The sequence below is a fragment of the Lycium ferocissimum genome, chromosome 5 (genome assembly GCF_029784015.1).
Source record: "Lycium ferocissimum isolate CSIRO_LF1 chromosome 5, AGI_CSIRO_Lferr_CH_V1, whole genome shotgun sequence".
NCBI classification, from domain to species: domain Eukaryota; kingdom Viridiplantae; phylum Streptophyta; class Magnoliopsida; order Solanales; family Solanaceae; genus Lycium; species Lycium ferocissimum.
Window position 1 is genome coordinate 12,886,118 of NC_081346.1, and position 12,592 is coordinate 12,898,709.

Below are 12,592 nucleotides of genomic sequence, written 5' to 3' on the forward strand. Positions count from 1 at the left end.
CACACATGAAAAATTAAATGGTGTTGAATGGGCTTGTTAGATTTGTTGTTGTTCCAGAAGTTGTAGGAGTGAGGGAAGATGCCTGGGCTCAGAAACAAATTGTAGATGGCTAATTCAACCAGGCGCTATAGTACACCAGAACATAACAATGTCTCATGAAGAGGAAGGGACATTGTGGTGGCATGCCATTCGTGTATGGCAAAGCGCCACAGTTCATGGTACCGTTGTTGTCTAATCCAGGCCCGGAACTACTCGTCCTTATCCTTTTCCCGATCCTCATGCCAATATTCCCATCATTTCTTATAAGTGTGTATATTATATATTAGTGACTAAACAAGCTAAGTAGTTATAACTCCATAAATTAATTTTAGTCTTTAACATACCTTTGTTTCTTTGGTTTAGTTTGATTCATAGGTGAATGGTGGAAGAAGGATCTAAAGGAGATTGTACTTGAATATGTTGCCTCTAGCAGCAAGATCGTGAATTCTGATGCTTTCACTATAAACGGTCAGCCTGGAGATTTTTATCCTTGCTCAACTAATGGTATATATAATTACGTAATACTAAGAAAAAACTTTGTTGTGGTATTATTTATATTAAATCACATTAATTTTTCTCATTCTTATTTAATGGACAAGAACTTTGAAGATAGTACTAGACATGGGAAGACTTATCTTCTCAGAATTGTGAACGTGGTAGTGAGCAAAACTCTTTACTTCGCGATCGTGGAGCACAAATGAACAGTAGTCTCGATGCATGGGTGCCTTATTGCAAAGAGAAATACAAGCGACTACATCTAGTTAAGTGTACAACAATCGATCGAACCAGCAATCAAATCATATTATATGGATGCCAAAGAACATGTCAATACTATTAGTGTGCAATACGATAATACAACTACCACATCCATTGTAGAATACCAAGGAGATTATATATCCTCTTCGGGGTGGCCTCAATACAAAAGCCACTAAGTGCTTTAGGCCTCTAAATTTTGGGGCCCATTTTTCAGTAGTTACTAAAAGTAAAGTTAGATAAATACAAATATTTCTTTAAGAAAATATTAAATTAAATTAGAAAATAGTTCATAGTAGTAGTCTCTTATGCTCAATAAATTATTCCAAGAAACAACCCTTCCAAATTTAAACAATGTCCAATTTTTTTAGTTTAACTATCAAGTCTGTTGAAATAGGATCCTTCTTCATCATTTTGAGCGTGCACTAACTTCCTTTTACTTTAGATGTATACCTCACACACATGTTTAACAACAATATATATGTGATTTTAAAATAATTTTACTAAACACGGAATGCACGTGAAGCGCACGGGATGCACGTGAGACGCACGAGATGCACTTGTCTCGCACGCAAAAGCTAGTTAGATATATAAGCTTATGATGTGAATGGAAAAGACAAAGAATAATGTTGACGTAGGAGTATTAAATATAGACCAAGTGCTCATTTTCTGAAAAGTTTGACTAATTATCTTTATGAGATTGTGTAACAAATAACAACCATCCTCTAATTAATTAGATTATAGGTCGCCAAGAAGTTTAAGAGACTTCACAAATAATCACATCTAGTATGTAATAATTAACCACCTTTTGATTAGATTATAAGTTGTGGCAAGTCGCTAAGAGACTTGATCATGAATAATTAAGGTGTTGTAAATTCCTTCTTTCTTTCAAATGGCTTGCTCCAGAGTCCGGACTTGGCTCCCCTCTGTTAGGGGATCTGTCCAGTTGCTCTATTACTCCCTTTAAAATTATGACAGCTGTCCTCTCAATAATATAATGGGTCAGATTTATTTGGTTAATTAAAAGAGTTTAATCACGGTATAACATTTTTCTCTGCTCACGTTTGCTCTAATTATTTCTTTCCTCCCAAATCTTTCTAGAATAATTATCAACTTCTTGGTTCAAATCTTTTGCTGCAGTTTCAAAATTTTCTTTTACTAAATCTTCCATTTCATTCTCCATTTCTCTACATTCCTGATTGCTGCTCCTTTCATTCTTAATATGTAGAAGAATGCCTGCTGATCCTCTTCTTCATCATATTTTCTCACATTCACATATTCCTCTTCTTTGACTCGGTTTTACATTGAAAATAGACATAGAACATTTTGATATATAAATCTTGAATGATCCAGCGAAAAAGATGAAAGCGAGGTCGCCATTTACGAAAGAAGGCTTTCAAAGAAGCTAGATTTGGAAGATATCCATCACTGAAGAAATTTGAAATGAAGAAAACTAATTACCCAAATCGTTTCATAAAATTTGAAAAAGCACCGTATAGAAAATCCAAACTAAATAAAAAAATTTATTGTTTTGTTTCATGTTTGGTGGGTTCGTCATGTATTCTTACATTCACTATCCTCCTTTTATTTTTAAAAAATTCCATTGCTTACATTCACATTTGGTTGCTCTATGGTGTATGTTTCTATATTTAATATTTTCAAATTCCTGCTTGATTTTAGGTCAATTGTACCAACTAACTTTGCGTCTTTTATTTATTATGTTGTCCACTTAGTGAGACTCAATTAACCTTGAATTTCAATAACAAATTGTCTGATGACTCAAAGTATGTTGCAATTTTTTATTTATCGCATTACGATGTGTTTCTGCCTTTTTGGGTGTTTTGCCATTGAAATAAAGCATAAAGGTAGCTTATACGATGATCAATTTTTATAAAGTTCTAGTTAAATTTAAGCTGATTAAAATAGTCTTTCATATGCTTATATCTTCGTAATACAACTTATCTTTTACCATACCAGATTCTGACAATGGATTAAAAAAATTATAGATCATGCATAGCAAATTTCTTTGAATAATTTCAAGGTAAATTTTTATGTGCCACGTTTTAACAATTTTATTACTTTGGTGTTTAACATAGCGGATTGGATATTTTGAAAAATGAACAAGTACAACAAGGAACCAAAATATATTAAGGAGTTTTACCAGATATATTAATGCAAATATATTGATGTATCTAAAATATTATGTTATCACATTTATGCCTTACAAATTACATCGTTACAGATAGTTTTAAATGTCATCTTCTCCATAATGTTTCTTTGTTACAAACAATTCGCAAATCTATTTAAATGTATTACAGAAATAAAGGAGAGAGGAAAACGCTCATTTCCGGCTTTCCTGGAATTAAAACCTATCAAAAGCGTTCTATTCTTTTCTTTTTTTCTGGTTGAGAGATAATAGCTAAAAGTTAGAGCGATTTTTCTCAAAGAACATAATTTCGTCTCCGCAAAAATGTTTCGACAAAGTCATTAAGCAATTCAAATACTTATGCTATTTGACATCTGTCCATAGCATGTCAAAATGGTCAGGAAATCACACCCAACGAGCTTAAAAATGAATGGTCTTGTACTTTTGACTCCTGCTTATCCCATAGACAGACCTTCAAGTTCAAGAGATAAATTTAAATTTTTGTAGTGAACGTGTCACAAGTGTAGTCCTACCTTTTTTTTTCTTTTTTTTTGTGTGTGTGTGTGTGTGTATATAATGAAGAATTAAAGTCGAATTTTCTCTCTATACTACGGCGACGAAGAATCAAACTTTCACTATATTTGTTCCTCCAATCCTCCTTCTTCTTCCATGTGCAAGGTTATCCCAAGGGGTTGTGGATTCTATTGTACCAATTAGTGCCCCCCCCCCACCCCCCCCCCTTCAGCACCTCTACGGGGATGCTCTACCGGCTTCATAACTATACTGGCACTTACCCAGCCAACACTTAGATTCGGCTCTACTAAAAATTTTTGGTTCACCCCAACATTTTTCACTTGTCTGACTGTTGCTAAGCAGTTTTTGTATATACAAAACGAACCTATAAGGTAATTTTAACGTGGTCGATTTCTCCTCTTTTGCAATCACTTTCGTTACAACACATCCACCCTTTTCAAGTGTGATTTCTATGTTATGTATAGTGGTGCCGCCTAGGGCAGATCGGTTAAATTAAATTCACCTGCAAGATTCTTGTAAATCATCTCTGCTTCTTAATATATAAAGATAATAGAGACTTATTTCGGAAAGCCACAAAGTAATCGGAATCAGCAAATTCCTGATGCAACGTCCAATTGATAGTTTAAACTACAAAAGAAAATATTGAAGAAGAAATTAATAATATGACAATGAAAACTATTGTTTTGACCCTCCTTGCCCATCCGTTTTTAGATTTCCCCTTTTACCCCGTCTGCCATCTCTGAATATATTGTACGTAGTAAGTGATTAACTTTTCGGTGCATCTTTATTTTCTAGATATCTTATAGGAGTACTCAAGAAAGTTAACATCCTATTTTAATTCAAATGTGTAGGAAATCAATCCGTAATCTGTATTGATGTATGAAAGTCCTTATATACAAAGTAGGTATAATGATACTAGGCTAAATTATAGGACCTAATTACAATACATAAGGAAGGGAATATTTACATAAGGAAGGGAATATTTACAATATTTACATAGTCTATCACACCCCCGCAGTCGAAGCGGGAGGTTGTCGTACGCTTAGGATCGTCCACGAAATCATCAAATAGCACGCGCGGAAGACCTTTAGTGAAGATATACGCGATCCGGTAACGGGACGGGACGTGAAGAACACGAACTTCTCCACGGCAACTTTCTCGCGTACGAAATGTATGTCCATCTCAATATGTTTAGTGCGTTGGTCTTTGAACCGGATTACTCGATAGGTATATGGCACTAACGTTATCACGATAAACCAATGTAGCCGTCGGATGGGACGGGCGAGCTCCAAGAGAAGGTTGCGAAGCCAACAGGACTCAGAGACGACATTGGCGACGCCACGATATTCGGCTTCGGCACTCGACTTGGACAAGGTAGGTTGCCGTTTGGATGACCATGAGAGGAGGTTATCTCCAAGGAAGACACAATAACCAGAAGTTGATCGGCGAGTGGTCCCCAATCTGCATCTGTATAAGAGACAAGAGAGGCAACGGAGGATTTGTACAGATGGAGACCAAACTCAATAGTACCTTGAACGTATCGGATTACGCGTTTAAGAGCATGCGCATACGGGCAACCTTAGGATCGTACGTGAAGGCATACTTGTTGAACGCGTAGGAGATGTCCGGTCTTGTGAATGTAAGGTGCGCGTAAAGCGCCGGCCAACTTACGATATTGGGTGGGATCATCGCAAGGAGGCCGGCCGCGGCACCAAGTTTGGAGTTGGTGTTGACGGGTGTCCGCCCGGGCTTACGGCGGTCATGCCGCACGCTCATAATATCTGGCTGTGTAATTCTTCCGAGAGAGAGAAACATGCCATGTGAAGTCGGGTAACAGCGATACCCAGAAAATAGCTGAGAGGGCCCAAATCCTTCATAGCAAATTCGGCACTAAGGAGAGACATGATGGATTTCCTGAGAGCATCTGAGGAAGCTGTGAGAATAATATCGTCAACATATAGCAGAATGTAAGCAATGTCAGAACCTCGACAATAAATAAAGAGAGAGTGATCAGATCGGCTATGTGAAAAACCAATGGTGGAGACATAGTTTGCAAAGCGTTGGAACCATGCACGGGGTGCTTGCTTAAGTCCGTACAACGACTTCCTCAAGAGACAGACATGATGGGGATGCTTGGGATCCTTAAACCCAATAGGCTGATGCATATAAACCGTCTCGTTAAGATTACCGTGTAGGAAAGCATTCTTGACGTCCAACTCGATGAATGGGCCAAGAGTGTGCAAGTGCAATGCTCGAAGACGGTGCGAATAGTAGGCCGGTTTGACAACGGACTGAAAGTCTCGTCGCAATCAACTCCAACCGTTGAGACACCGCCGTCACGGACAAGACGGGCTTTGTCGCTCAAAAGACCCATCGATTTCTTTTTATGACGAAAAATCCACATGAACGAATAAGATTCACATCGGGGACGTGGAACCAACTCCCACGTCTTATTATTAATTAGAGCATTATATTCATCAACCATGGCAGCTTTCCAATTGTGGTCATTTTAGCACCGACGAGATTTCGCGGGATAGGCGAGATGGAGAGAAGGCCGGAAGTATTTAAGTTGAACGGTTGTTTGGGTTTGAAGATCCCGCGTTGGCTTAGTGTGCGGGAGGCGAGCGTGACGGGTGGGGCGATGGGGGGTTAGGAGGCTGGCCGGGCAACGACGGGTGGGGTGGGGTTGAGGGACGGCGGCGTCACGGGGCGGAGGGGCCGGTGGGAGGGGCTGCCGGTCCGTGGCCACCGGAGCGGCCGGCGGGTGAGGGTGGACCGAGGGAACGACGGGAGGGTAGGTGGAGACGAGAAAATGCAAGGTATACGGAGAAATTCCATGGTCCCAAAAATTCATAGGAAGATGGGGTGGGGAGTGCAATTTGGAGAAGGGAAATTGAGTTTCGTCAAAGAGGACACGCCGTGAGATGATGATTTTGTTGGTAGACAAATCATAACACTTATATCCTCATGATTCAACGGATAGCCCAAAAAAACACACGGGGGCGGATCTCGCTTGTAACTTATGAATAGTCGTAGACGGGAAAAGAGGATAGCATAGACACCCGAAAACCCGGAGATGGGAATAAACAGGGGTTCGTTGATAAAGAACTTGCGTCGGTGATTTTTGCCTAAGGACTTTGGTAGGAAGTATATTGAGGAGGTATGTGGCCATTTGGAGAGCATGATGCCAAAAGAGGGGGGACGGAGGAGTGGACAAGAAGAGTGCGCACTATGTTGTTAATGGATTTAATTTTCGTTCCGCTTTGCCATTTTGAGGAGATGTATGGGGGCAAGAAAACCGAAAATTTATACCATTTGAGGCGCAAAAAGATTGAAAATGCCCATTTGCGAATTCCCGCCCATTGTCACATTGAATGTTTTTAATGTCTCTTTCAAATCGAGTCCGTATTAACGCCTTAAAAGATAGAAAAGTGGAATACACTTGAGACTTGTTAGAGATAGGAAAAGTCCAAAGAAAATTACTATAATCATCAAGAAAGAAAACGTAATACCTAAATTGCCCATTAGAACTTAAAATAGGAGATGTCCATAAATCACTATGAATGATGTCAAACGGCATAGTAGTAAACGACAACGAATCATAAAATGGCAATTTAACATGTTTCCCCAAAAGGACAAGAGGTGCAAAAAGAAGCACGGGCCTATTACATTCAATTAAGGCATTACTACGAAGAGAACTAAGGATAGCTTTTCCGGACGGGCGAAAGTGCCGCAAGCTCAGGTGATGCGGCGAGGAAGGTGGATGGTGGAGTGGACCATTCCGTGGCATTGAGAGGATACAATTCCCAGGTGCTCTCACATCTCGTTAGGCGGCTCCTAGTCGGTAAAATCTTCCGCGTAAAACCCAAGAGATCAAACTCGAAGCGAAACATTATTATCCTTAGTGAATTTACGTACGGAAACAAGGTTTTTGATGAGTTTTGGAGCATTTGAACATTTCGGAGACGTAATTGAGCATTAGGTGGGGGAAGGGAAGTATGACCATAACCTCGAATTGAATAGTGCTACCATTACCAACAATAATTCCCTATTGCTCAAATTAAAATAAGGCATTGGTAGTACCGAGTTGGCGGTCGTGTGTGAAGTCGCCCGGTGTCCGTGCACGGTGTCGTCATTCGATGCATGGATAGAGTGTGCATGGGCGCCTCCACGTACGTCGGAGTGTATCCCGGCGTAGGAGGGAACGTGCGTGGCATAGGCTCGCCGGAGCCGAGGACCCGCGAGCATGCGGGGCTCGCCGGCCGCGACGTGGCGGGTCGCTCGCCGCCATTTGTCTCGTCGATACGCGGGCGAAGGGCCACTGCCGGGGGCGGCCGGAGACCGCAGGTGGTAGCCCCGCTCGTGGTTCCCCGTCGGCCCCCGGCCCTACCGGCGGGGCCCGTCGCCGGCCGCGGCCTTGCCTCCCGCGGTTGGCGTCGTTGTTGTTATTTTTGCCACTGTTCGGTTAGAATTCTGCCCACCATTATTATCACGACGGTTGGCGGGAATTATTGTTACCGCCGAGGTGGTGGAGAAGAGCATCATTATCAACAAGTAGAGCGCGGGTTGGAATCACGGCACGTTCTTGGTCGCCGCATCTTCGAGCTTCGAGTCCGGAGCACACCCCCGAGAAGAAGCGCAAAACATCTTTTCGTGAATGGTGGTGACAAAGTGTGCATACGTCTCCGGTAAGCCGGCGAGAAGTCGCAAGACCAAACGTTGATCGGACACAGCGACCCGACGTTGGCAAGCCGGATCCGCGAGAGACTCGAGTCTATTGTAACAGCCATAAGCGAGCCGAAGTCGGCCAATTTGTGGTGGTGAATTCAGTTTCACGGTACGCCGCTCGTGAGTGTTTATTATCTTGGAAAAGTTGAGCAACGCGATTCCAAGCCTTCTCGGCAACATCATCCGCCACGAGGAAGGGAATATTTACATAAGGAAGGGAATATTTACAATATTTACATAGTCTATCAAAATGAAACTATTAGAAACTAGAACTAACTATTTGAGTGTTCTAATCATCCCCCCATATTTTCCTTGGCAACAGTTAGATGATTTACTTAGTTCTGTGCAAATTCGTGTGGGGTTTCCAATGCGGCAATGCCATTTCCCTCGAGCAAGAAAACCTTGAGTTCTTATTCAATATGTTATGACCATGATTAAACTCTTATTGCCTACTATCTCATTCACCTGTCATATATAATTTTTACTCTTAAAGGATATTTCAGAAAAAGTGTTTGCGAAATTCATAAAACAAAAACAATACTATATTAAAGAGCGCAAATTAGTATATAACAATTTCTTTAAAAGTAATTCTAAATAGGCTAAAATTTGTACAAGGAAATTATAATAAAGGAGTTAAGCGTAATATAAAATACTGCTAGAAGAGGTTTGTGTGTGACTGCCAAACACAGATTATGATGTCTCCGAAATTATAAAGTGTGTTGCTGATTTTATCCCTGTGGATAAGGTATTTTGGGAAGAATATATAGGGTGTATTGGTAGGTTCCGATTTTTTTTTAATTTTTGTTTACTACTTGCCGCCAATATTATACGTCTCAAAATTTATAATAAATAATATACATAGGAAATTACTGATCTTACTTTTATCTAAATATAGATTTTCCATTAAGTGTGTTAGCTAGTTAATTCTAACCGTAATTATTTGCATGAAGCGTATTTTTTGGCAAAAAACAATAAAAATATTAAATTTATATACAGTCAAACCTCTCTATAACAGCATCGTTGGGTCCGAAATTTTTCAGCTGTTATAGAAAATGGTTGTTATACACCTATAACAGCATTGTCATTTAAATAATATTTAGCTATTATAGGCAAAAAGGATACATAAAATCTAATTTTCATTTTTAATTGTCAAATTCTAAGCTTAATCACACTTTGTATAACGAAGGAAAATCATTTAATGATGAAAATATATATATTCATATAATATTTTTTTGTTGTAATAGTGTATGAAATGATCAAATATTTTGTCAAAATCTCTACACTTATTATTGGTAATCATAGATATTCTATTTTTTTTTAAAGATGGTAATTATTATATTACCAAAAAAGAAGATATTTTATATGGGGGTAATTTTGCAAAGAAGCGTCTTTGATATAAAGTTAGTGTAGCTGTTGTTATAGGTGAAATCTTGTTATAAGTAAAATAGAACATAAAAATCGGTTAGAAAAAGTTGTTTTGCTATAGAAGTGTTAATACCTTAATTTTGTCCTCACAACTTTATTTAATTTTTATTCTCTAAGCGTTTAAATTTACCGACGAGCTAAATACTTTATTTTCCACTATTTTATTACTAAGCTTACTATTAATATCGTTACTTTTATTTTCAACATTATGACGTTTATCACAAATTTTAAACGGTTTAGTCATCGTTTCATTTTCGGTCGAGAATACCAAGTAAATTAATTACAAGACAACACTTTGTTAAATTCTTATTTTTTCCACATATTAATCATTAAGTGTCTTCACATAGTATATTGTTGTACTAGTTATTAAATTTGTGTCTTCAAGAATAATCAAATAGAGGAGGAAAGATCCACAAATTTTCAGCCAAATAATCAGCCCACATTATTCTCCTACCCAAATAATCAACCCACATTTTAATACCCAGCCCATATTTTCTTACAATATTTCAGACCAGCCCAATTCCTACCCGACCCAATCCAGCCTACATATTCACCCGACCCGGCCCATTTTATTTTCCTAAAAAAACCTAAACCCTATCTCTCCTCTCTTTCTTTCTCCTCCTTCAGCCGCCCCTTTCCCTCTCTCTCTCTACCCTACCCTCTTTCTCTCTCTCTCTCCCACGCTCCTCTTCCGCTCCCTCCACTCCACAAACGACCTCTCCTCCACTCACCCGCCGCACTCCGCTCCCCTTCATCATTTCTTCACCCCCACCACCTACGCTCCTCCGCTCCTCCCTCTCTCTCTTTCTTAAACCAAACGAAACCCTATAAATCTGGGTGGGAATTGAATCTTAAAGGGGGGATTATTGAGTGTTTTGGGGGAATTCCATTTTGTTTCTTGACATTAGTTTGAAATTCCAAACATTATTTCTGTTTGCTCTTTTATTATTTCGAAGTCGAGTATATAAAAAAATTCGGTGAATTGAACACTGATTGGGGAGATTATTAGATACGGAGTATTTTTGTCACCAAGTCCTAAGCTTCTTTTATTCTGTTCTTGATTTTGTTTAAAATCAGAAAATACTTTTGTTGAAAATATAAGATTTGTGACGAAAGTTAAGTTCTTGACGATTCGATTAACTTTCGTCGTTGCTCGGCAAGAATTTTAACTACGACGGAAGTACTTTAATTATTGACTCGAGTTGCGAATCTGTCAATACGAGAGTAGATTCGAGACCTCGAGACCCAGTTCACCGCACTCGGTTAAGGTCAGTAATTCGCTTAAATTTTAGTTCAGATTTACATTCTTAATTTAGTTTCCTATGTGTTTAGTTAAGTTAATTGCTGCTTAGTTCAAATTCATTATTTCGTAAGATATAGAATGTGACTATATGCTCTGTTTGGTTAGCTTAGTCGTATGTTATTAGTATGTTTATACGCGAATAGATAAGCCAAAGGTAGTCTCTTAGTTTATACCATGTTCAGTGTTAGTTTAGTTTAGGCTTTAATAATGTCAGTATGTTCATGTCTTAGTTCAGTTTGTTTTCTTTTTTTTTCCCAGTTTAATAGTAATTAACAGTGTCTATGTGTTCATGTCTTAACTTAGTTTAAGTTCAGTTCTTCTTTAGTTCCCCTGCGGCTGATGGTTTTGTTACTCGATCTGCGCTCATGCTCAGTCGTTTCAATGATTTACTAATCACGATTAACTTAAATCAACCATGTTGTTTAACATGAATATTGGGTCTGCTAATCAGTAATTACCCAGCTGTGCACATGCTGTCTTCAATTTGTATTAGGATGTTTCTATCATTAAGTCAATTGCTATATTTTGTCCAACTAAGCTGCGCGTTTGAAATTAAAACCAGCTGTGTTCCTGGGATGATTTTTGCCACATTACTGCTTTATTTAAAGCTTCGAATTTCTTTATTTGGCTCGTTGCTTTGTTGTTGTTTGAACATAATAATTGATGCATTTTGAGAGGTTGGGTGGTGTTCCAACAGATTGAGATGCTCTATTTTAAGGCATCTAAGAGCTAGCCAATAGAAGCATTTTTACTAAATTTATCTGCAACAAATAACAGTACAACGTTCAAAAACTTACTTTCATCTTAAGGCTGTACCAGATTAGTGTGTTGTGGTGTATGGCAATAAGCTTCTTAGTTGTTGCATAATGAGTCCTCTTTCCCTCAGATTACTTCATTCTGTTCTGTCCAAAAGAATGGAACCACATGTATGTTGAGATAATGCATTTTCAAAAGCTGGTTTTCTGTCCTTTGTGATGTACTCAGGTGCTCCAAATATCAGCCCGACTATTTGATTTAAACTTCATGCAGGCCTAAGAGCAAAGCATCTTTTCTCTTATAATTAAACATCAACTTTAAGTAGATTAATTTCATTAAAATTCAAAAGTATTAAAACTTGGTCCATGATTTTCCAAACCGAAGATATGAGGCTGATCTTCAAAAGGTTTTGTTAAATGCCCTTTTTTTTTTTCATTCACTCAAAAGATTGATCTTCAGTTCTGTTCTCTTGATTAAATGAAAAACTTTGTGCTGCTTAACCATGTTGTTATTACAAACTAAAGATCAGTAGCACTTCCCTTCTTTTCTCACCATTCTGTTAAGGGATTCTAGTAATAAACTAGTATGTTTTCTCTGAGGATTATCTCTGTGCTGAAAGTTAATGGAAATCAGTAGCATTCTTCCTTTCAAAGTTTTTCAATTGCTGTTTGGCAGAAGCAGACATCAGTATTTATTTTCTTTCTTTCTCTGAAAACTGTATGAACAGCATGCCTATGTTTGGATTAAGTTCTGAGTATGTTGTTCTGTGCAAGCATGGTCCATGACCAAGCATACGATTGTTATGTTTAAAGACATGGGGCTTGGAATCTTTATGCTATTTTCGAAATCTGCCTTATTCCTTCCTTGGTGTGTTTCCAAACTTTAACAAAAAGGATTTAATTATTTTT